The following is a 23,094-nucleotide window of genomic DNA, read 5'->3' on the forward strand; positions in this document are numbered from 1 at the left end:
CTCATTTGTTGTTGTCATTTTTATTGTTGTTGTAATCCACTCTACTACCTACTAATTGAATTAATTTAAATTTAAAAGTTGCTCTTGAATTGATATTTCTCTCCCGATGCATTTGGGAGAACATAGAAATTAAAAATGGCAATACTAATATAAGTGGACAAGTTTATGAATAAATTTAAAGGGCATTTCTATTGACTTTCTTTAGATTTATTGGAGTCATAATCATGACATTTGTTCTCAATGTTATATATGTTATATTTAAGTGGATTCTTAGTTTTTTTTTCTTATTTTCCTTCTTCTTTTCTTCCCAAGTAATACATAATAATGCATGATTTTGCATGGAAAATTTAAACAAAAACAAATGATAAACAATGAAAGGTGAAATATTTCCTTCAACACTGACTCTATTATCCACTTCTTCAACAAAACTTGCCTTTATAAATTCAATGTGTATCTTTTCAGTCTTTATCTGTGTATATGTATATATATATATTTATGTAAATGCATATGTGTTTGTATTGTGTATATATGTGTATGGCAATATAATTTAGAGGGTTTTATTTCCTGAAAATTACTTTTTGTATCCTTCTGTATTTATCCAAACTGATCTAAACATTCTTTTTAATTGCTGCATAATACTCCATAACAATTGCCTATCAGTATATGATAATTTAACCATCTCCTATAAGCAGATATTTAGGGATTTAAAATTTTTCACTAATATAAATCATTCTATATTGAGCATCCTTGTAGATATCCTTTGTTTGGATATGCAAATGACTCAAGTAGGAGAAAAATCTAGAGGTTAGATTAATGGGACAATAGATATGTATATTTTGAAATTGACAAATATTGATAAGTTGCTCTCTGAAAATTTTCTAATACTTATATTCCTATTTTATAGTTGTTATTTTTTTTAAAGAAAATTCTGTTTGATTTTTCTTTTAACTGCCTTGGGTATGTATGCCTATGAATTTTCTTGTTCTCCTGCTTCTGTGGTTTATTAGGAGTCTGCTCTCTTTAATTGAACCATTGATATATTCTTATGCAAAAATAACTACACATTTTGAGGGATAAAACATAACTACAACGAAGTAAATGTAAATATTAATAAAACAAATATTAATTAAAACTAATGAATCAGAGTGTTTCATTTAATTCTAACTTAAACAATGATTGCTTGAAAAGATGGGATTATATGATATCAAATTATGCTCATAATGCATGGTAACATAGACAAGTACAAAGGCAAAAGCATAAAACATTTTTTTGTTGTTGTTTTTTTTTTTACATGGGTAGGCACCAGGAACCGAACCCAGGTCTCCGGCATGGCAGGTGAGAATTCTGCCACTGAGCCACTGTCACACCACTCCATAAAATGTTTTTAAGTCATAAATGTCATCATTAATTTTATATGCTATTAAGAAGGTTTATAGACCATTATAAGATAATGATAAATAATTCCTAAGTAGCCTGTCTATCCTTTAAATCAGATTACTATATATATATATATACTTTAAATCTATGCATCCAATGGAAAATAAGAAAATAAACAAAAGCTAAATGCATTTTTTGCTCAATGAAAAGGATGGTCAGCAGCAAATTGCTATTATTATGGTATTCTACAAAGAAGGCCTAAGTTAAATCATGTAACTGGGTATGACTGGTTTAAATAGAAAGTTCAAATAAATCATCTCTTATCAGAAACGTGTCTAATCCCAAAATATGCAGAAATGATAATGATAAGCATACAGGCAAAGAAACTCTTACAGAAAGAAAGAGTGGTAAAAAAATACATAATTCAGAATGGTTAAATGTGATATAAAGATGGCTATTGTGCTCAGAGAATAGGGTCCCTGATGAGGGTGATGTGCAGTAATAATCTTAGAAGTATGGAATAAAGCATCACATAATACCGAAAGCAAAAACTGTCAAAAGTAGAAGAGAAATAACAAAAACAGAGCTATCAATTCCACTCACCGTCATTATTGTATGACAGCTATAGTAGGGAAAATAAGTACTGAAAGGAGCTATATGTATAAAGCAGGTGGGGTACAGCCCAATCCCCGAAAAAGTCTCTTTCAAATGAAAGGGTCCTGTGCCTCGGTCCAGGCATGATCAGAGATCGTCCTATTCCTTTGCCCTGGGGATCGTGCCTAAAAAGCTGATGTCATGTCACTACAGCCATAGCCTCAGTTGCCGAAGAGAGTGTGCCAGTTCCCTCAGGTACACCAGTGTGTGAGAACAACTGAAAATAGAGGTCATCTTTTTTGTGTGTGCGTGTGTGTGTGTGTACGTGTTTTAATGTGACTGACGTACTAAGCTACATTCCTTGATAGAGAACACATGTTCTTTTTTTCTACAAATAGAGCTTATATAAAGGAAATTGAACACTTACCGGTGAGATTGCAGAAAAGAAAATCCACACATTCCAGACCCTGAGGACAAATCCTAAGGACTAGAAATTAATAATATAAACATTAAACTAAGAAGATCAATATTTGAAAACCAATTTGAAGAATGAACCCCTAGCTAATAGCCAGGGACACAATGGGCTAATTTTTTGTAGGTGTAACGTGAAAGGAAGTTTAAAGTGTTTTCTTCAAGGCTGACAGTCTGATTAAAAAAGGCCTTTAAGTCCAAATAGCACTATTTATTTTAACCTCAAATAAGTGAAATAGAGCAGACATTTTACAATACTTCAAAAATGAATTGTTTTATTAGATATGATAGAAATGAATAGAAAGGTTTTCACTAAATTTCAATATTAGTAATATTAGTGCAAATCTTATAGCTAAACAAATGTGAGCACTTTAAAGATTCTTTTCTTCAAGCAAGCATGCAAGTGTCTTTTAGTGATTTAGATATATTATTTCAAACTTAGGGAGAATTTTGATATTTAGGAAAATCATAGAGACATATGGACTCAAGAGATGCAGACACACAGCTATGCATCACAGGAAACCACTTAAAGTTTGCAAGAAATGGACATATGTTCCATTTGAATCCTAATTCTTATGCTTTGCATGTATTTGGCTAGTTTGAGACTTTGCTTGTGTTGTTATCACATTGAACTTTGCAAATCTCGCTTTTATATTCTGTACAAGGAAGCAGCAGGACTGGAGTAACCCTAAGGCTCTTACTAAACTACTTATGTTGATTTTGATTCTGAAATGTCAAAAACACTGTGGAAAATGGTCTGAGGGACGACTAGTTTAAAAAAAATAGCAGATAAAAATATATTTATCTCTACTTTCTCTTTAAACTTTATGGTAAAGGTTTAAAAAGAAAAGTGACAAACCTCAAGGAGAGTAAATTTTGGTAGTCATAACACTGAATTAATAGTAGTTGACTTTGAAAAGAAAAGCAGAGAAATCTGAAATCAGAGCCTGCAAAGGATGATGACAAAAGGCAACAAGTGAAATGATACTGCAGAACTGGGAAAAGTCTCAAAAATTAGCAACTTCAAATTTCTAAGAAGGTAGGTGCAACATTTTGACTGTAAGGAGAAGGATTAGGTGAAAGTATAAATAAAGAAACAATTAAACGCACATCTTCCTTCTTACCACATACTGCCAGAAAACTACCTGGAAAGGGGAAATAAGTTCACTAGTTAAATTGAACCACAGAAGCATGAGACTCAGTGACTCTAAGCACAGTAGAGAAAGAGGTGAAAAGAACTGGATTAAGTGGAAGACTAGGTAATGAACTATGAGAACTTTCAGCCTCTTTTCTCCAACTCAACTTTGCACAATTAGTAGCTAGGCATACCTACCAAACTGAAGATGGAAGGATTCTTCTGAAGAGGAATTTACAAAGCAGAACATTTAAGGACAATTTTCCCAAAGAAATGGCTGAGCTCTGATCAGTCACTTGCAATGAGAACACTTGAAAAAAATCCATTACATACGAATTCACAGCTAGAGACCATCAGAAATTTAAAAACAATCTGTATACTGAAACAATCAAAAAAAACCAAATGAACAAAGTAACTAGGGTAAAACAGAGAATTCTGGAAGCATAATGAAATAACCATAATCAACACTGTTGAGTATATAAAAGGAAATACTAAAAACAAGAAAAAATAGAGAACCAAAAAGGGCTCTTGGAAATGAAACCCATGGCAAAAATATAAAAAGATAAATATTAGTGGAAGTGGAAGATAAATTTGAGCACAATGGAAGATAAATGTAGAACTTTACAAGATAAATGCAAAACTATGAAACAAATAGAAAAACTGAGACAAACTAGAAGAAAATTAGAGTTTCAGTGTAGGAAAATGAACATCTGACTATAAGGAGTCAGAACGAGAGAACAGAGGAAATGGACAGTAGGAAATCATCGAGTATATAATTAAAAAACATTTTACAGGAATAAAATATATGTCTATCTAGATTAGAAGAACCAACCAAGTACTTAGCACAAGAAACCTTTAAAGTTCCACAACCAGAAAATATCACGAAATTTCAGAACTCCAGGTATAATGATAAAATCTTTAAAATTTCCTTGGTGAGAAAAAAATCAAAGAAATTACATATAAAGAATCAGAAACAGAAGAGCTTCAGGATTCTTACTGGAAGACAATGGACAAATACCTTCAGTTATGTGAAGGAAAATAATTTCCAAACTAAAATGCTAAACCCAGCCAAACTCTTAATTAAATATGAGAGGAAAATAAAGGCATTTTTTCCCAGTAATATAGGCTTCAAGAACCTTTAAAACACTCTTTTTCTGAAGTTACTAGACAATGTACCCCAACAACAACAAAAAAGGACTAAATGAAGACAGAGGAAGACCTGGGGTCCAGGGAATAGCAGTTCATGATGGTAATTTTCGTGAAGGAAATTCCCTGACTGATGGTGAAGGATAGTCCAGGAAAGGCAGATGTGCGCTGGACTAAACGGTCCAGCTTGGAGCAGAAGTACAGAAGACTCTGAGAATGATGTCTCCAAGAAATAAAATGAGGCGCATGCATTACTGGATTTAAATCTCCATCAGTAATTATAAGGAATAATTACAGGTGCATTGAACACTAAGTATGTGTGGGGGTGAGATATAACTATTAAGTAGTTAAAGCAAAATGTTATGAGAAATTAAATGCAAGCATCGTGTACCCTGTGGCTCACATGTAGAAAATTTTTACATGCTTATGTAACATAATTGCTGGATACTGATTAAACCAAAATTTAAAATGTTACTTTATCATGACAATGGGTGAGGGGATAAAATGTATGGGGGACAAGCGTAACAGAACTAAAACCTCAATTTTAGTAGGCAGAAGACGAAAGATATTTTAAAGGCAAATCAAGAAATAGCACAAATTACTTAAAAATAGGGAAGATTTTAATATGATGGATTCTATAAAATGGTTTGATGTGGGAAGAGATGAGGCAGGAAACTACTGCTTTGAAAGTATGTATGCAACTAACATCCATAAAAATAAAAATCAAACATGCAAAGAGGACATAGGAGGAGACAATATAGTGTCCGTGGGCTCTGGATTTGTGTTTGAGCATCTGAGGTCAAGACATGAAGGGAAATAAATCAGAGGGTAGGAAATTTCAAGGGTTTTGAGCAAAGATCAGGTGTACGCGTCTGTTTGTTTGTGTGTATTTAATACCTTTAAGACAAATTTTAATTATTACAAAAATGGTAAACAGATTAGTTAGAAAGTGGAAATTTATTGCAAATGAGATGTCATTTGCATATGCTTTGAAATAACCGATTTTGGAAAACATTATTTTGGACCTCAGGACAGGAGTGAAATCAGTATAAGATTCATATTGAACAGATCCCTGACCCCTGAAATAGTATGCAAAATTATGTGAATGAGTGCCTGTAACCGTGCATGTGTGAGTAAAAAAGAGAGGCAAGAACAGACTGAAAAGAAAATAGAAAGAAACTCAACCGTTCTAAGGGTCTCATGAAATTCTAAATGACAAAAATCTTTTCCTTCACCTCATCATCAGCTTCCAGATGCTGCTCAGAGGAAAGTCCATTACAAAGCAAGACACTAAAGTTCCATCATTATAGACATGAGGAAAAGAAATACTTCTCCCTTAGCCTCCTCTACTGGAATATTTTGAGCACCACAAATGTACCACAAGCTCATTCATGTTTAGATATTTGCTGAAAGAAATGCTATTCCTGCCACCTGAGATATTTTTCCCCTCTTCCTCACCCCCACTCTACTTATCTGGCTAACTCTATTTACCTTTCCACGTATCATATTAGATGTTACTACCCTAAGGAGAACTTTTCCCACAAGGGCATACACCATTTCCGCTAGCATCCTCTATCTCCTCTACTTGCATAAATCACCATATGTGTAAATAATTGTCCTCTGGGTCAATTCTCTAAGAAAGAGAAAACTCCATGAGGGAAAGGGTATGCTCAAGGAATTGCCTTGGGAAGGTTCCTAAGTACCCAAGAAAGATTTGTTCATTATCGAGTGTAAGAATCAAACCATGATAGAAGTCTTGTTACACCATTTATTATACATATAATTAAACACTCATTTGTATCATCTGTAAAGTAAGGGTGCTAAGAGGATTAAATTACTTAATAGGAGTAAAATACTGGCTCTTGATAATTGTTCAATAAATACAATCTCCTCTTTCCTCTTTCAAGTAAAGTGATGATATTTATTTAACTATGTTAAATTAGGAGAAAAACATGCTGATAGTACATTGTTTTCTTGCAAAAGCATATAATAAAGGCCAATTTTTTAATAGTGCAAAGGAACAGTGCTCCATTCTATACAAAGATGTATAGTGATCATCAACCACTAACCTTTTATTCATTCATCCATTCATTTGTTTATTCAGAGAGTGAATAAAATATGAAATATTAATTGAGCACCTACTCTTTACCAAATTATTAGATAAGTGTTCACTGGGAGTCAACAGTAAAAAAGAGAAGCAACGTCTCTCGTATTCAGGGAGCTTACATTTAGTGGAAGAAACTAAGTTTTAATTGAGTCCAGTTATAGTACACCTTACCCACTATCATGTATTTCAGCAGCAAGTGAATATTATCTGATGTAAAAAGCTTATGTTACCTGAAGATGAAGAAAACTAAAATATATGCAATTTTTTAATTTATATTAAATCAACTCCCTATTGATCAATAAAAGCTACTTCTTGCTGAGTGGGTTTCTGAATGATAAACTGGACCTTGAAACACACCTGCAAGAGACTGGCTGGAAAATCCTTCCAGAACACCTCTTCTACTGTCTTTTAGGGGACAGATAATGTGTACTGCTTTCGTCACTGCTGATTAAACAATGTCTCAGCTTTCAGCTGCCTCATATTGAGCTCACTGTAACTTTAAATATTGGTAACTAAGCTCATATATCACAGAACTGAGAGAATGACAGTTTCAGTGCATAATGGCTAAAGCTTTCTAGAATAATCAGATATTCTATTATTCATGAAAATATATTCCCCAAATCAAATTGGAAGCTATTTTGTGTAATATATTATTTAAAATTCAATATTATAATGCACACAACTTCTCAGTCAGAGGAGGACCATTTCAAAACGTGATTATGTGCAGACTCTATTTAAAAGTGACAATTTTGCTTCTCAGTTGTTTAACAGCTTAAGCAGACAAGCTCAAGTGGAACCAAGTCATCTGACATCGCATGCAACTTTGCAAAAGTGACATCAGTACTTAAAAAATGCACTCACATTTGGATGGGGAGAGACGTGTATTTGGGGGGAAAAATCTTGGCTTACTTAGATCTTATTTCAACTTACTCCAAAATAGTACCTTCCAAATTAACTGTAATTTATCATCCCTGTAGGGTAAATTATTAACTCCTAAATCTGCCAGTCATGCCCAACAGCCTGCCCTACCAACACTGCAGCAGTCTCTGTTGTTTAGAGAGCCATAACTTGCTATGTTTTCCTTGGGATGACTGAGAGAAAATGTCCAATAAGCACACATTCAACATTTTCTGGTATCACACGTTTTCCTTGGAGATGCCCTTTCTCATCTATGCTGTCTATCTGAAATCTTCTTTCAAAAATTTGTAACACTGAGTGAAGTCTTCCCTCACTTCCCAAGCCAGTTATGACTGCTCTACAGTCAGGTCTACAATTTTAAGTATCTTACATAACTTGTGTTAGGACATCATCTATGACTGTGGGCTCCGATCACATTCCAGATCTGTGTCAAATATTATAAACTTACATTGCTTTCTTTAGACACGAGACCCCCACATTGCTACCAAATGTTGTAACTGAGGAAACTGAGTCCCAGAAGCATTCAATGGATTGTTCAATGATAGAAATCAGAAAATACTAAGAGGCAGAAGATTGTCGGTTGCATTCAGCATTTTCCTGGTTCCTAGAGTGAGCCATACCTGGTTTGTAGTCAGGGCTCCATGTATGTTGACTGATTGAATCAATAAATAAGGTAAATTTAACATTATCTTCTTACACTGTAGGCCAAGAGGTTTGAAGTGATCTGAATCTCTAAATTAAATGAGAAAGGAGTACTTGTCTAAGAATTAAGTTTGGCCTTTTAGAACAAACACTGAATTTGGAGTTTAAAAGGCATGTTAATACCTTAACTCTAACCATTTGTAGTTGTATGACCTTGCACAAAGTTCTTGATTTTTCTGGACCCCATTATCCTCATCTAAAATAATTTCACTCTGTTCTCTAATAAGAAAATTTCTATGAAGCAACATAGAATTGAAGGGGGAAATGTAGACCTTGGAGCCTGAAGGCCTAGGTTTAGATGGCAGCACTCACCTGTGAGACATTGACCACATAATTTATGTCTCTGTGCCTCAGTTCCCTCATTTGGAAAATTTGTGTACTAGCACCTAAATAATGGAACTGTGAGTTTTGCATGGTTTCCTGAATACAAATTCTATAGTATAGTGCCTACTACACAAGTTCTAAATACATCTGAGTTCTCATTGCTATGTACATGTAATTAGCAATGTACATGTAATTAGCATGTTGCCCATGCATGGTGGATCCTCAGGGAATGTATCCTTTCTTTTCTCATCACCTTGAAAAATTCACTTAAACTCTGTGAGGCTCAGTTTTCTCATTTATTAAATTAGAATAATGAAAGTGACCTTTCCTCAGATAGCAGGGCTAACTGACATTTTAATATTTTTTGATTCTAAGATGCTCAATAACATGCATGTGGTATAGAATTTGTAGGCTGGAAAAGCTGCACATCATCCTCAGTAAGATAATGTTAGAATAGGAAGTGCTGGCCCAAGGCTATACAGGAAGGCAGAGAAGCAAATAAAATTCACTCGGATAGAGTGATTCAAATATAATCCACAGGAATACCAGGTTTGAACTGGGTCATAATGGATGGCCAGGAATAAGAATGATAACAAAAAAGATGGGGAAATTATGAAAAATTAGCCTACTTCACAATACTGACTGGGCAAGATAAATTGATTAAATATTGCCATGTGTCCTGGCTCTAAACAGATTAACTAACAGAAGCAGTGTCCAATAAATATAAGTATCATGATCATCATATTTTCTTTGTATACCTATTATGCTGTGTCCTCATTCTTAAGTATCATCTTCTCCATCTAGAGATTAGGAAATGAGATTCAGCAAACTCAAGGTACCTGGCTATGGTCCCTTCTCAGGGGTGTAGCTCAGATGTGAACCCAGATGACCATCACACACAGTAGCCTCCTACTCTAGGTTTTTGGCTACATTGCTCCCAATAATTATGGCTTTAGTAGATTAAAAATATTATTAAACAGACCTTCTCCACAAGACTCCATTAGCATAATGGAAACATGCAAATTACTCATTTTAAACCATCTAAACAACAGCAGCCATAGTTTTCCTCCTGCCAGGGAAGACCAGCTTAGAGAGATTGGACTGGCTCACTCCTGTAGAATTGTAGACCAGGAAAAGAAAGAGAATAAAATCCAGCATTCAAGGTGAAGGAGGATGCTGCTAACCCCACTGCAGGACTTTAGAATGGTATTGCCAACAGGAAATTCATAGAAAACCATGCAATTCCAGCCCTGAACATCGGTACTGTTGTTCACTGCCCAATAACACAAATACAGTGTGATTTAAAGGTCATAGAATTGTTTTCGCCATTAGCCTGGCACAAAATGTAAAATTATGAATAACTTCTTCTATGTTTCCTTTATTTCTCCTTTCCTTCCCTGGGTATTATTTTAGTAAAATGCTTTGTAACAAAATTGTAAGTCTTTTGAACCATTAAGCAATCAAGCCAACTGCTTAATTTGCTTAATAACTCAAAGAAGTTGCTGCCTTCATTGAGTTTATGGCCTAGGAGGGGAATCAGTTAAGACAAGAAATTACAATATGTTGATATGATATGTGGCTCGAGAAAACGCACTGAAATCTTACTTAAAATTAAATTGACACCTGAAGGATAAATAGAACCTACCCTGATAAAGTAAATAATGTGTGTGTATATCTTTGTGGGTGGGATAGGTGAGCATAATGATACATATTCAAGACAGAAGAAGCAACAAATGCAAAGGATTGCCTATGAGCAGGAACAGTAGGAGAGAAAAATTCCAACGTAAATTTTCAAGTGCAGCATCTGGCTGGAGCATGATATGCAAGGAATGGAGGGTTGGGGCAGGGAGCATCAGGTCTAGAAATGAGGCTAGAAGGGATCAGAGCAGGCAGTGGGAAAGACTTTCTTCTTCACTCTGAGGGCAATAAAGAGCCATCCAAGTCCTTCAAGGAAATAAATGGGAACATGTTTGTATATAAAACAATCCTTATGGTAAAAGATGGAAGAGCATGGAGAATACATTGTAAAAGCTGGATTGGACTATCAGATGGAAAGTCTCTAGTGAATATAAACGGTACCTAATACTATTTCCTAAGATATCTCTCTGAAGAGATTAGAGGTATTTAGATTGGAAAAGAGAAATCTCAAGTGATCCTCAAGTCTCTCTTTCAACATCTGGGACAGCATCTCTGACTAAGAGATACGGATATTTCTGCTGAACATAAAGAGCATAATTAGGACCACTAGAAGGAATCACAAGATAACTCAGACTAACATGGATCTTTTTGGTGAAAAAAGCCATGGGGGCAGGCCATGGTGGTTCAGAAGGCATGCCTGCCCATGTGAAAAAAAAAAGGCAATGAATTTTTTCACGAGATAGCGAGGTACTTCTCCGGTCTTCCTCGGGTTCTTTTAGTGATTAGCCTGGAACTTTGCCTTGTCATTGTTCCTAGTAGTCATAACAACTCCATGAGAAAGAAACAAGTATCCTAGATTTACGCATGTGCCAAGGTTGTAAGATCTAACCAGAGATATAAGCAGCTGCCTTGAGTTTCTACCTGGTGATGAAGACATTAATCCCTTCCACCAAAGGTAACCAGGGACCGTCTATCTCCTTCACATCCAAGATTACCAAATCTTGAGTTTTGGGAGGTAACAAATATCCAACATATCCCCCTACCCTAGGTCTTCACACAATCTTCACTTTCAAGACTGAAGATATCTTCCTAGGGTCTTAGGTAAATAATATGGACTTTAACTTGAAATGATGCCCAACCTTTTCTCCAAAAGACTTTAAACATTTAAAAAAATTCCTTTTGTTCCTCATATAATGATGTGACATTTTATCAGGAACAGATGTTTCATTTTGCCAAAAGTTTTTCTACACAAATTGTGATGATCATATTTTCCCTTCTATATTCTATTGATGTGATGAATTACAATTATTGATTTCTAAGTGATGAATCAACTTCCACTTGATTGTGTAGTATTATATATATATACATATATAGCTGAAGTTGATTTGCTGGTATCTTGAAAATATTTATCTGTGTTCATGAAATAAATTGATCTGTGGTTTTATTTTTTCTAATATTCTTGGTTTTATTATCAGAGTAATAATGCTCACCTCAATAAATGAGTTGGAAAGTGCTTCTTTATCTCCAATTTTCTGGAAGAAAGTGTATAGAAATGGCATTATTTCTTCCTTAAATCTTTGGTGGAATTCAGCAGTGAAAGCATCTGACCAAGAATGTTCTCTGATGGAAATCTTTCTAACTATGAACTCAATTTCTTTCATAGATATAGGATTCTATGCAGAATATCGATTTCACCTTTGGCAAGCTTTGGTAGTTTTAGTCTTACAGAGAATTTGGCCATTCATCTAAGTTGTCAAATTTATTCCTGTAAGTTGTTCATAGTACTACCTTATTTTTTGTTATTTATTTATTTATTTATTTATTTATTTATTTATTTATTTATTTTTCATGGCCAGGCACTGGGAATCGAACCCTGGTCTCTGGCATGGCAGGTGAGAACTCTCCCTGCTGAATCACCGTGGCCCGCCCTAATTTTTGTTCTGTAGGATTTATAGTTATGTGCCCTTTTTCATCCTGATATTGGTAATTTACTTCACTCCCTACCTCTCCCTTTCCTTCCCCTTTCTCTCTCCCTCTTTTCTCAATCATTCTGGATAAAGGTCTATTAATTTCATTGAACCTTGCAAAGAATGAATTAGCCTACTGGATATATTTTTTCTCTAGTACATTACTCTTTTCAATGTTATTATTCTCTTATATTTACTACTTCCTTCATTTTGCTTGCTAACCATTTAATTTACTGCTATTTCTCTAGGGTTTTTTTTAAATGTAAAGGCTCAGATCAGAGACAGTTTTTCTAATATAAACATATAATGCTATACATTTTCCTCTGAGTGTTGCTATTCAAAACAGTTTTTTGTATGCTGTGCTTTCATTTTTCATTCAGTTCAAAATGCTTTCTAAATGCTTTCATTACTTTCTCTTTGATTTACAAGTTATTTAGGAGTTTAATTTTTAAATTTTGGGTAACTTTCAATCATCTTTCTGATCTTGGTTCCTAGTTTAGATCTGTCAGTGACAGAGAACATGCATTGTACAATTTGAATTCTTTCAAATTTGTTGGTACTTGATTTATGGACAACTGTATGGTCTATCTTGGTAAATGTTTCATGTGAATTTGTAAAAAATGAATATTGTGCTGCTATTTTGCCGTGTTATATAAATATCAATTAGGTCGATTTTGTTAATAGTGTTCTTAGTCTTCTATGTCGTTACTGATTTTTTTTCACTTGCAGGATTACTGAGAAAAGAGTGTTGAAGTCTTTAATTATAATCTTAGACTTATCTCTTCCTCCTTTTAGTTTTATCGGTTTTTGCATCACGTTGCTTGAATTTCTGTCCTAGGTGTATGTAGAGTTAGGGTTGTTATGTTTTCCTCATGAATTCACAACTTAATAATTATACAATTCCTCTATTTATTCAGTTATTTTTCCTTTTTTTGATGTCTTGCAACATAACCACTCCATTGTTTTTTCTGAATAGTGTTTACATTTTTATCTTTCTTTCCATTTAAACATAATTTAGTTGGATCCTGGTTTCCTTCATGATTAAGTTATGCCTATATATTAGCCTGTTTAGACCATTTACATTTAATGCAGTTATTGATATAGTTGAATTTAAGTCTAATATCTTTTTGTTATTGTCCCCTTTGGGATTTTTCCTCCTTTTCTTCTCCTTTTCTATTGGTTTTCAATTAGTTCAGATTTTATATGATTTCATTTTATTTCCATGTTTTGATGACTGGTTATACCACCTTATATTTTTCTGAAGGTATTCCACCAGAGTTTATAATACACAGTGTACCAGACTCTTCTCTTCTACCCTTTGCTTTGGCTAGAAAAATATTGTTGCTCTCTTCCAGCCTGGGTCCTGAATGATCTTTTGGAATTAAGCAACCTACCATAAGTGGACCTATTAACTATGTATTACTATGTGAGAGTGAAATAATATTCTGTTTTATTTAAGTCTCTCTCCTTTATAAGGAGCGTAATCCATATCTTATAAATGCAGTGATTGCTACCAGTGAAAAACGGTTCTAAAACAGCAAATGCCAAAAAGTTGTGGTATTGATAAAGTGATCAGATGATGAGTAGTAAAAAAAAGCAAGAAGGAATATTAGTGGTATTTGCTATATCATGACAAAACACTTGTGTCATCTGTGATTACTTGGAAAGCAAGTGACATGTCCATCATATCATAGCTTTACTCAAAGTAGAATGTTAGATATAGCAGGGCTCTACACCTGGGGAGTGACCAATGGCCTTGTGAAAGGCCATTTCACAAACAAAGTTGGAAAAGGATAGTGCTTCACGAAGGGATTATTTACTTCTCATGACTTGCAATATAAATTGATTCAGACTAGAGATATGGATGTTTCTGTATTGAAAAAATACAACAGCTTTTGTATCCTAAATAACATAAGTTTGTCGCTAAGAGCATTTCTAGCAGCAAAAAAAAATAATAATATATTAAAGGTGTTGCCTGTACACTTCAATAAAAGTAACTGATCCAGTGATTTCAAATTATCTCCCATTAAATTAAGGGAGATATACATAAAAATGATCACAAGAACCAGTGGATAAAAGAGGGATATGCAAAGTTTAATAAAAATAACGGCTAATTGGCTATAGACATATAACACATGCAATGCATAGATTGGATATCTATCTTATAGTTGTTTTTTAGAGCAGGGTTTATTTTTTTTTTATTTTACTTTGTTTCCAAAGAAACCAAGTGATATTATACAAAAGACAATAAGTGCTCAATGCCTAAAACAGTCACTGAGACTTGAACTTGTACCAAGAAGAAGAAGGTGGCAAAACTTGCTAGTGTACAAGGGAATATACTCTCCAATTAATGTTTCAGTTATGTCCATAAGGGATATTGGAAAAGGAAGGATTGTTCAGAGGGTAAGGCCATGAGTTATGAAGGACACTGCATAAATGAATGCCTCTCAAATAGCAGAACCAGGGTCCACAACAGAAAGATGCAAAACTGCCAAGGGAGAGCATTTTTGTAATACCTGACAAATATATTGCGTTATTGCTATAGAATAACGTTGCTGTATGTTTTTATATTCTTCCTCTTTCAGAAATTGGTTTTTAATTAAATACCTTCCTCCTATTTCATCAGTATATATTGGCTGGGTATGAGGAGGGTGATATATTGTGTATTCAGTAATAAATTTTTAAGCTCTGAGAAGCTACACCAAAATAAGACAGAAAAATAAGTTCCCATCAAGGAATCTTGGACACATGACTTAAATGTTTCTCATAGTCAGACCGTGATTGTACACAGTGTACATAGGAATGGACTGGGCAGAGAAAACAAATTTTCCATGAGAACGCATTCTCACATTCTGACTGTTTATAATAGATTTATGCTCCATGACAAATTTTAGCTGGGTGCTTGGCTGCCTTCAAGAAATTTTAATTACTAGCCTCATTTATAGCTAATTGCAGCTATATGAATAAGATTGGACAATAGAATTCAATTAGAAGTTATTTGTACAACTTTTGAGTTACTTCCTTAAAAATAAAGCTGTTAATGCAGAACTTGACACCTGCAGCCTTCCTTCTGTCTGAGAAATGACAATACTTTGAGTCTTGGATCCAAAAATAAACTCCTCATTTCAAGAAAATCAAACTCAACCCAGAAGCCTGGTTCCTGAATAACATAATAGGGAAGAACCACTCAGCCATCTCTGAACTATTAAATAAGAGAGAAATAAACTTTATGTTATTTAAACTGCTGTAGACAAACAGTTAGATTCTGATAATTGCTGAGTAGTTCCTATCAGACCAACCTTCCCACAGATGACAACTATAAACTATAGAAAAATTATCAACATAAACCACATGAAAACACTGTCGATTTAACAAAACGGATACTACTGGGGGATCACAATTTGGAAGAAGAAATGGCAATGCCAGTTTCTTGTTGTTATGACTTTTAACTTAGAGATCGTCCACAGATGGCACCCAGTGGGGAAACTAAGGCTGGACGAGACTCCAGTATCTTTATTGGCTTGCAAAACAATAGAACAGAGTTTGGGGCTACCAAATGGTTAGAAAGTATGAGGTAAACCTTAGAGAGGAAAGAAAGAAAAAGAGGGTGCTACATATTCTGTATATGAAATCTTCCCATATAGGTAGCTGACTCCTGGACTAACATATATTGAAGAGAATACTAGTAGACCAATGCATTGAAGGTTAAAAAACCTGAGCTGAGATTTCATAGTTTGAAACTTGAATTCAGACATATCAACTGTCTGATAAAATAATGGTATCAGCAACAAAAAGCAATACTTTTTGGAAAAACATCAGAGAATCCAGAGCCTTAGCAGCTTATGATTGACAATGTCCATATTCTAACCAACATTACCAGAGATACGAAGAAACAGGAAAGTGTGACTCATCTTCAAGAGAAAAGGCAATTAATGTGGACAATCCATGACCAGCTACTAAAACTCTGCCCAAGTGAATAAGGGAAAACATTCTTATAATGAATGAAATAAAAAGACATCTCAATGGATACACAGAAACTATAAAAACTTCCATGGATATATTAAATAAAAGTTACAAAATCAGAAATAAAATTAAAAATAATAGAAAGGCATAAGAGCAAATTTGAGATAAGAGAAGGAATCAATTAAAAAGAAGAGCAGCAGTAATGAGACTATCTGAAAAAAAAAATAAGAAAATGGGTCCTCTGGGGCAAAATCTATTGATCCAACATACATATAATTAGAGTTGCAGAATATGAGGAAAGAGAATCGGGCACACAAAAAATGTATTTGAATAAATAATGGCTTAAATTTTTCCCGATTTAGTTGAAGACATAAATTTACAGAGTAAAGAAGTGCAGTGAATGCCAAGTGGCATAAGGAAATCAAGCCTAAGTATTATGTAGCTAATCTTATGAAAACCAAAAGGAACAGGATAAAAAAAAAAGCAGCCAGGTAAAAAAAAAAAAAAAAAGACAATTTGAACAACAATTTAAATGAGCACCAACTTATCATTAGAAATAAAGGAATGTTTAAACTATTGAAAGGAAAAATTGGAATTCTACCTGTTAAATTTACCTTTCAAAAATAAAATTGAAATAAAGAAATTTATGCATAGTAGAAACCAATAAGAATGTGATACTAGCATATCTGTACTACAAAGAAAACCGAAGGCAGTTCTTTGGCCGAAAAATAATACCAAGTGGAAATGTGAGTAATTATGAAAAACAATTTTTTAATTTTCTTTAGATATGTATGGCTGTTTAAACTGAAGATTATAAAATCATATTGTGGAGTTTATAATATTTGTGAACATAGTGCACATTTAAAAATTTAACATAGAAGATGAGAAAGGGCAAAATGGACTCTCAGAGTTTCAAGTTTCTTATATTTTCTTGCAGTAATGTAAATACAATTTATGTTAATATTAAAAACTTTAAAAGTGAAAATTAAGAATGTATGTTGTACATGAAAAAGTTAGAATGACCATAGCCCAAGCACCCCTAAAGAGAGGGATAGAAAGATCAAAGGTGATGGTGGAGTTATACAGAGAAGATAGAATTTAACAAATGAATATGAATGCTGAATCATTAAAGCAATAGAGATATCACTTTAGTCTCCAATATCTTAGAGCAGCTATTAGTAAAAACCTAAAATTGTGGAATTGTAACCCATGTAAAACTCTGAAATATGTTCTACAACTAATTGTGGTGCTGTGCTTTGAAATTTTTGCTTTTTTCTATGTGTTATTTTTCACTAAAAAAGAAAGAAAAAATCAATTTCATTGATAAAAAAATATTTGAACCTTCTAGCCTCCTATACTGTGGAGCAGTTAGAAGGAAAAATCAGAGAGGATTGTATGGTAGCCCATGGCAAATCCTGGGATTTGTCCTGTAACTATTTGTTGAAGAGTGCTTTGAAAACCATTGCTTTTTTATTTCTCTTTGCTTTGCATATATGTTATACTATACAATAAAAAAGTTCAAAAAAAAAGAAGAATGTATGTTGCGATCTCTTGAACAATTACTCTAAAATAATATATAGGAGTATGCATAAATGCCAAGAAGCCATTTAAACCACTGTATTTTAGAAAGTCCTTGCCACAGAAGTTTAGAATTTGCAGTAACTAAAAAGGCAGTTACTAATATCATTCCCATTTTACTGATTAAAAAACTGAGTTGGCAAATTAAACAGCCTGCTCAAAGTAGACTATTTAGCCTACTTTGAGTCAAAACCACAAAGACCTTCTTTGTGATTTCAATACCTGCACTTTTAATTACTACAATCCATTCTTAAGCCTCATTGAGTTTCCAAGCAGCATCTTCAAGATCACACATCTGGCTACAGCATAGATGAAATTAGAACACAGGAATTTGTATTTTGGACCAAAGATCTTTTAACAATAGCTGGCTACCTCCTGCCTCTCAGTTTGCATAACCTTGAAACAATATATGTCCAAAAGGAGCTCATGCTTAGCAAAGTTGATTAATTTTTCAAAGAGGTAACAATCACCATATATATATATATATATATATATATATATATATATATATATATATATATATATATATATAATTTACTCGGACTTCTAGTCAGTATTTGAAACAACACCTTTCAAAGGCTAATTCGTAAGGTTAATGAAGAGGGGGTTGGTGGAGAAATAGTCAATTCGATAAACATTTTACAATGGGTTTAGTAATGAAGGAAGAAAGGTCTATGGAAAGTGGCCCTGGCTCAGGTCAAAAAGATCAGTCAATGCCAAGCCTAATCTAACTCAGGCATCAGTTACCTGTAAATGTTAAAAATGTCCTCTGTTCTCAAAAACAAAAGTTTTGGGGGAGACATTAGAAGACAACAGGTCTTCTAAGGTGGCTCAGGAAATCAGATCAAAGCTGGGTTATTAGGAAAGACATGGTAATCAGTAATTAGTCTTTAGTTAATCAAGAGGTACGTATTCATAGGGCAAGCATCCATCTCAGTTTATCTGTAATAGCACTGGCTTATACCAGTTGCCCTCACATAATTTCAAATAGCAACCCTTTTTACCCCAAGAGGGACAATAAATTAATTACATGTGGTCACCTCACTTACTGAGCATTTGCAATGTGTAAAATATTTGCTGAAGCTTTGAAAGACAAATATTCTTTTTCATTAATAACAGCAACATGATATTATAACAATGAGCTATAGATCAGGAGATAGAAAAACTATATTCTTGGATTTATCATGTTGCCTCTCCTGGTAACAATTTCTTCCCTTATCAGATGAATGTATAGAGTTAAATCAAGAATAAAGCCCTATGCCTATAACATTTCATAATGCCCTGTATCCTCTTTGTCCCTGTCAATGTCTCATACTTCGTCAATCTGAGATTTTGTCTTGCTGAGACCCTTTTCTTTTCTCTCCATCTAAATTGTGTCCTCTTGATAATTGTGCTTAAGACCCATCTCATCCATGAAAGAAAAGGATTGGTGATATATTCCTTGAAGTCAAAGTGAATTTCATGAAGTATCCCAGAATTTCACACTGGATGTTGGGAAAAGAGCAACACTCAGAAGACTTGAGCTCCAATTGCTGTTCTGTAATCAATTATCTTTAGGCAAATCACCAATTTTTTCTGGGGATAAGCCTTTGTGGTACAGCCCTGCCCTGGTATAAGAACATTGCTTGAAAACAGCTAACTAACATTTATTGAGTATTATTATGTGAGATATTTTTAATCCTCTTTTTACATATTAGAAAACTGAAGCTTGAAATTATTCAGCAATAGGACGAAGTAATTTAATTAATTTAAGCTATATGTGGGAAAACCAGCATTCAAAATCAGGTGTGATTAACTCCAGAGTTTCTTCCAGAAATCACAATGCTAGAATAGTTTAAAATATTCTTCTTTTCTCAAAGGGAATTATTTCCTCTCAATGGAGGCAATCTCCATGACAGCCTAGGGAACTGAACCCCTCCCTTTCTTCTAGTGTCATCATCAATGAGAAATATTAATTTTCTTGAATTTTCCAAGAAGAGATGATCAGAAGAAAGTGAAACCTAGCACAAGTACCCTTGAGGACCATTAGACAACATAACAAGGAAACAAAACAAAACCTTAACCTTATCTGTGCCATATGAAGACCCTTTTATACCAGTCTTCTCAAAGATAAGTTTCAGGAGATCTGACTCACGATGTTGGTGCCCTATCTAATTTCCCAGGACCTAACTCTTCCACTTTCCAGGCCTCAATTTCTGACTCTTTAAAGGGTAGGAGTTGAGACAGATAATTTCTAAGGTCCTTGCAGATTGTCCAAGAAATCTGTGGTGGTAAACTTGAAGGTGTAGATAACATTTCCTTTCAGTTGAGCAAATAGAGGATCTCGAATAAATAAATCATTTGGTGATTATGAGAATGATATTCACTTTCTTTCTCAGTTATAAGAATATTTTTATTCATTGCTAAAGGACTACCCAGACTTTAGACATGGGTGGCTGGAATCATAAGCTCTAGTCAACTGTACTGTAGTTCTGATTTTCTGATTTCCCTTCTAAGTGAGCTTCCGCTTTACACCAAAGATCCTTATTTCTAGTTGAAAGAATAACTAATGGAGAGTGGTAAAGAGGACAGATTGTCTCTGTTCTTGCAAGTCATGGGAGGGCCAAGTGTCAAGTGTAAAAACATATTTCTGAAAGACTCAGGCTCTCATGATGATGGCAAAATTAAACCCTGAGGCCAATCATCAATTAAATAAAGGCAGAATTCTGCGAGAATTTAGAGGTAGATGAGCTTCCTTTCTAATAATGTTTCCCTGTGAGATGCAGAATGCAATCACTGCATTTATGCATGAAAGCATCCAGTGACAGAGGTAGAGCATCACATGCCTGGGCAGCATTGATTATTACAATATTCTTTTGTGGCTCTTGTGTGATATCTTATTAAATATATTTTCATTTTAAAACAAAATGTATGACTTTGTACCTGGTTAATCTACCCTTGCATATTTGATACTGTTAACAGCCCTTCTTTACTCTTGTTACCAGGAAACTCAGGGCTGAATTTTTAACTCCAGTTGAATGCATTTCCTTAGTTAATTCAGAAATCCGATTGCAAAAAATACAAACAGTCATGATTTAGTGGCCTAAACAGATTAAAACTTTATCCTCCCATATATAAGATATCAAAATGTAAGACTCTCAGGACTTTCAAGGGAACTCCACAGAGTCTTGAGGGCTCTATTTCTGCCAGCTTGCCACTCTGCCACGCCTAGTTTGTGAGGGAGTCCTCATCCTTATAGACCAAGAAGACTTCTAGAGTTCTGACATCACATCTGTCTTTGGGGAGGAAATAATAAACAGGAGTAAAATGGATAACAGAGTTGACAACCATAAATCTCTTTCATAGCCAGTTCTGGGAATTGTCTTTTAGTGTGTGTATGTGCAGGTACATAACACACACTCGCACTAAATAATTCGCTTTCCTTCCTTTTCCCTTCCTTTGTGAAACACATTTAATAATTTGAAATGTGTCCCTTTTATTTCTAAGTCCAGAGTATGGAACTAAAATGGAAAGAAATAGCATTACTGAGATGGGTAGTGCCTACAGATGGTGAGAATTGGATTGCTGAGTTGTTCTATGTCTTTTTAACTGTAAAAGCATTAAAGGTTAGAGGTAGTGCCATCAGCAGGTTTTTTACTCCCTCACATTCCCCACTGGAGGCAGTTGTTTCTTTCCATCCCAACTCTATCTATTTCAAACTAATAGGACCTATGGCCAAAGATATATTGGCAGTTACGTGTAATGAAAGGTATTGGAAAACATTGACCTCAGTCATGTTCTTGCCTAGTTCATATGAGGAAACTGATGTCCAGAAAGTTGAGTTAATATGCCAAAGGTCATGAATTAGCTTTAAGACAAACAGCCTATGTCATCTACCACACTGTAGAATAGGACTGAGAGAGCTGTTTTAGGGGTAAGACAGCTGTTGACCCCGCAATCATATTACCTGGGGTCAAATCATTATCTTCCACCTAATAGTTATGTACCTTTCAGCTAATCATTTAAATTATTTGTACCTCAGTTTCCTCCTCTATAAGATGAGAATACTAATGGTACCAGTGTCAAGAGATTTTTAGTAAACCTAAATGAGATGTGCGCAATGCATTTATTGCAGTATTTGGCCTATAGTTTGTGCTTAATAGATTTTATCTAAGATTCAGGAAATGTCAGATGAAGATGAACAATTTGTCAAGGGATAAACGAATATAACACGTGGGATGGGCTTTGTCATGAGGTTAGAGAAGGCAGTCAACTTTGTGAATCTGAAGTTTGGGAAGCATTCACAGAATAGTCTGCACAACTTCTCTGGCTAAGCATGCTTACTTAGTAACATTTTTTTTAAAGAAAAACTGCTGTCCAAGCTGTTAGCTGGAATTGAGAGATACAGTGATGGTTAGAGGGCCTATTTAGTAAGAACAGAAAAATGCACTGGGAGTGAATCATTTGTCTGGACACAGAGGCTGAGTCAGGAAGATGGACTGTCACGTAAGCATTTTGGGCTGAAGCCAAGAACATTGGGAAATGATTGCTCTGTGGGACAATTTCAAGCCAGGCATTGAGACAATCTCTGTGTCCCACCTCCACCCCTCTCTCAAGTACAACATTTTTTCATATCACCCCTCAATTAGAATCACAAGGAGGTAGGCATTGATATGCAGGGGAGCACGGAGTGGTAAAATAAGGACAAAGTCAGCTTGCCCTCCACTGAATTATTGATGGTGCTTGCATTCCCTGCCCAATGGGTCTTATATGATAAGAGGGAAGAATATGTTGATCCAAGATAAGAACTAATATGATAGACGAAAACTTGTGACTCTTCCATAACAGCGAAGCTTCTCTTAGGAAGTGATGAGTTCTCCCAACTAAAAGGTTTCAAACAGACACTGTTGAAGTACCCACAAGATAGACTGTAGATGAATTGGTTCATTAAGAAGGTCTATTTGAAGATATTCAATTCAACTCCATCATTTTATATGTTGGGTTGAATTAAAAGCCATTAGTCACACATTTATTTTCTTGGGTGAACAATGTCTATATTGTAACTGCAGTCAAAGGTAAAATTTAATAACAATAATAATAAGTGAATAGTTACTAAGAAACTATTCTGTAACAGACAATGTCTTAGGTATTGTGCAGGATAGACCATTGCATTAAGCATTGTCACCGTCCTTACA

This window comes from Tamandua tetradactyla, chromosome 2 (genome assembly GCF_023851605.1).
Source record: "Tamandua tetradactyla isolate mTamTet1 chromosome 2, mTamTet1.pri, whole genome shotgun sequence".
NCBI classification, from domain to species: Eukaryota; Metazoa; Chordata; class Mammalia; order Pilosa; family Myrmecophagidae; genus Tamandua; species Tamandua tetradactyla.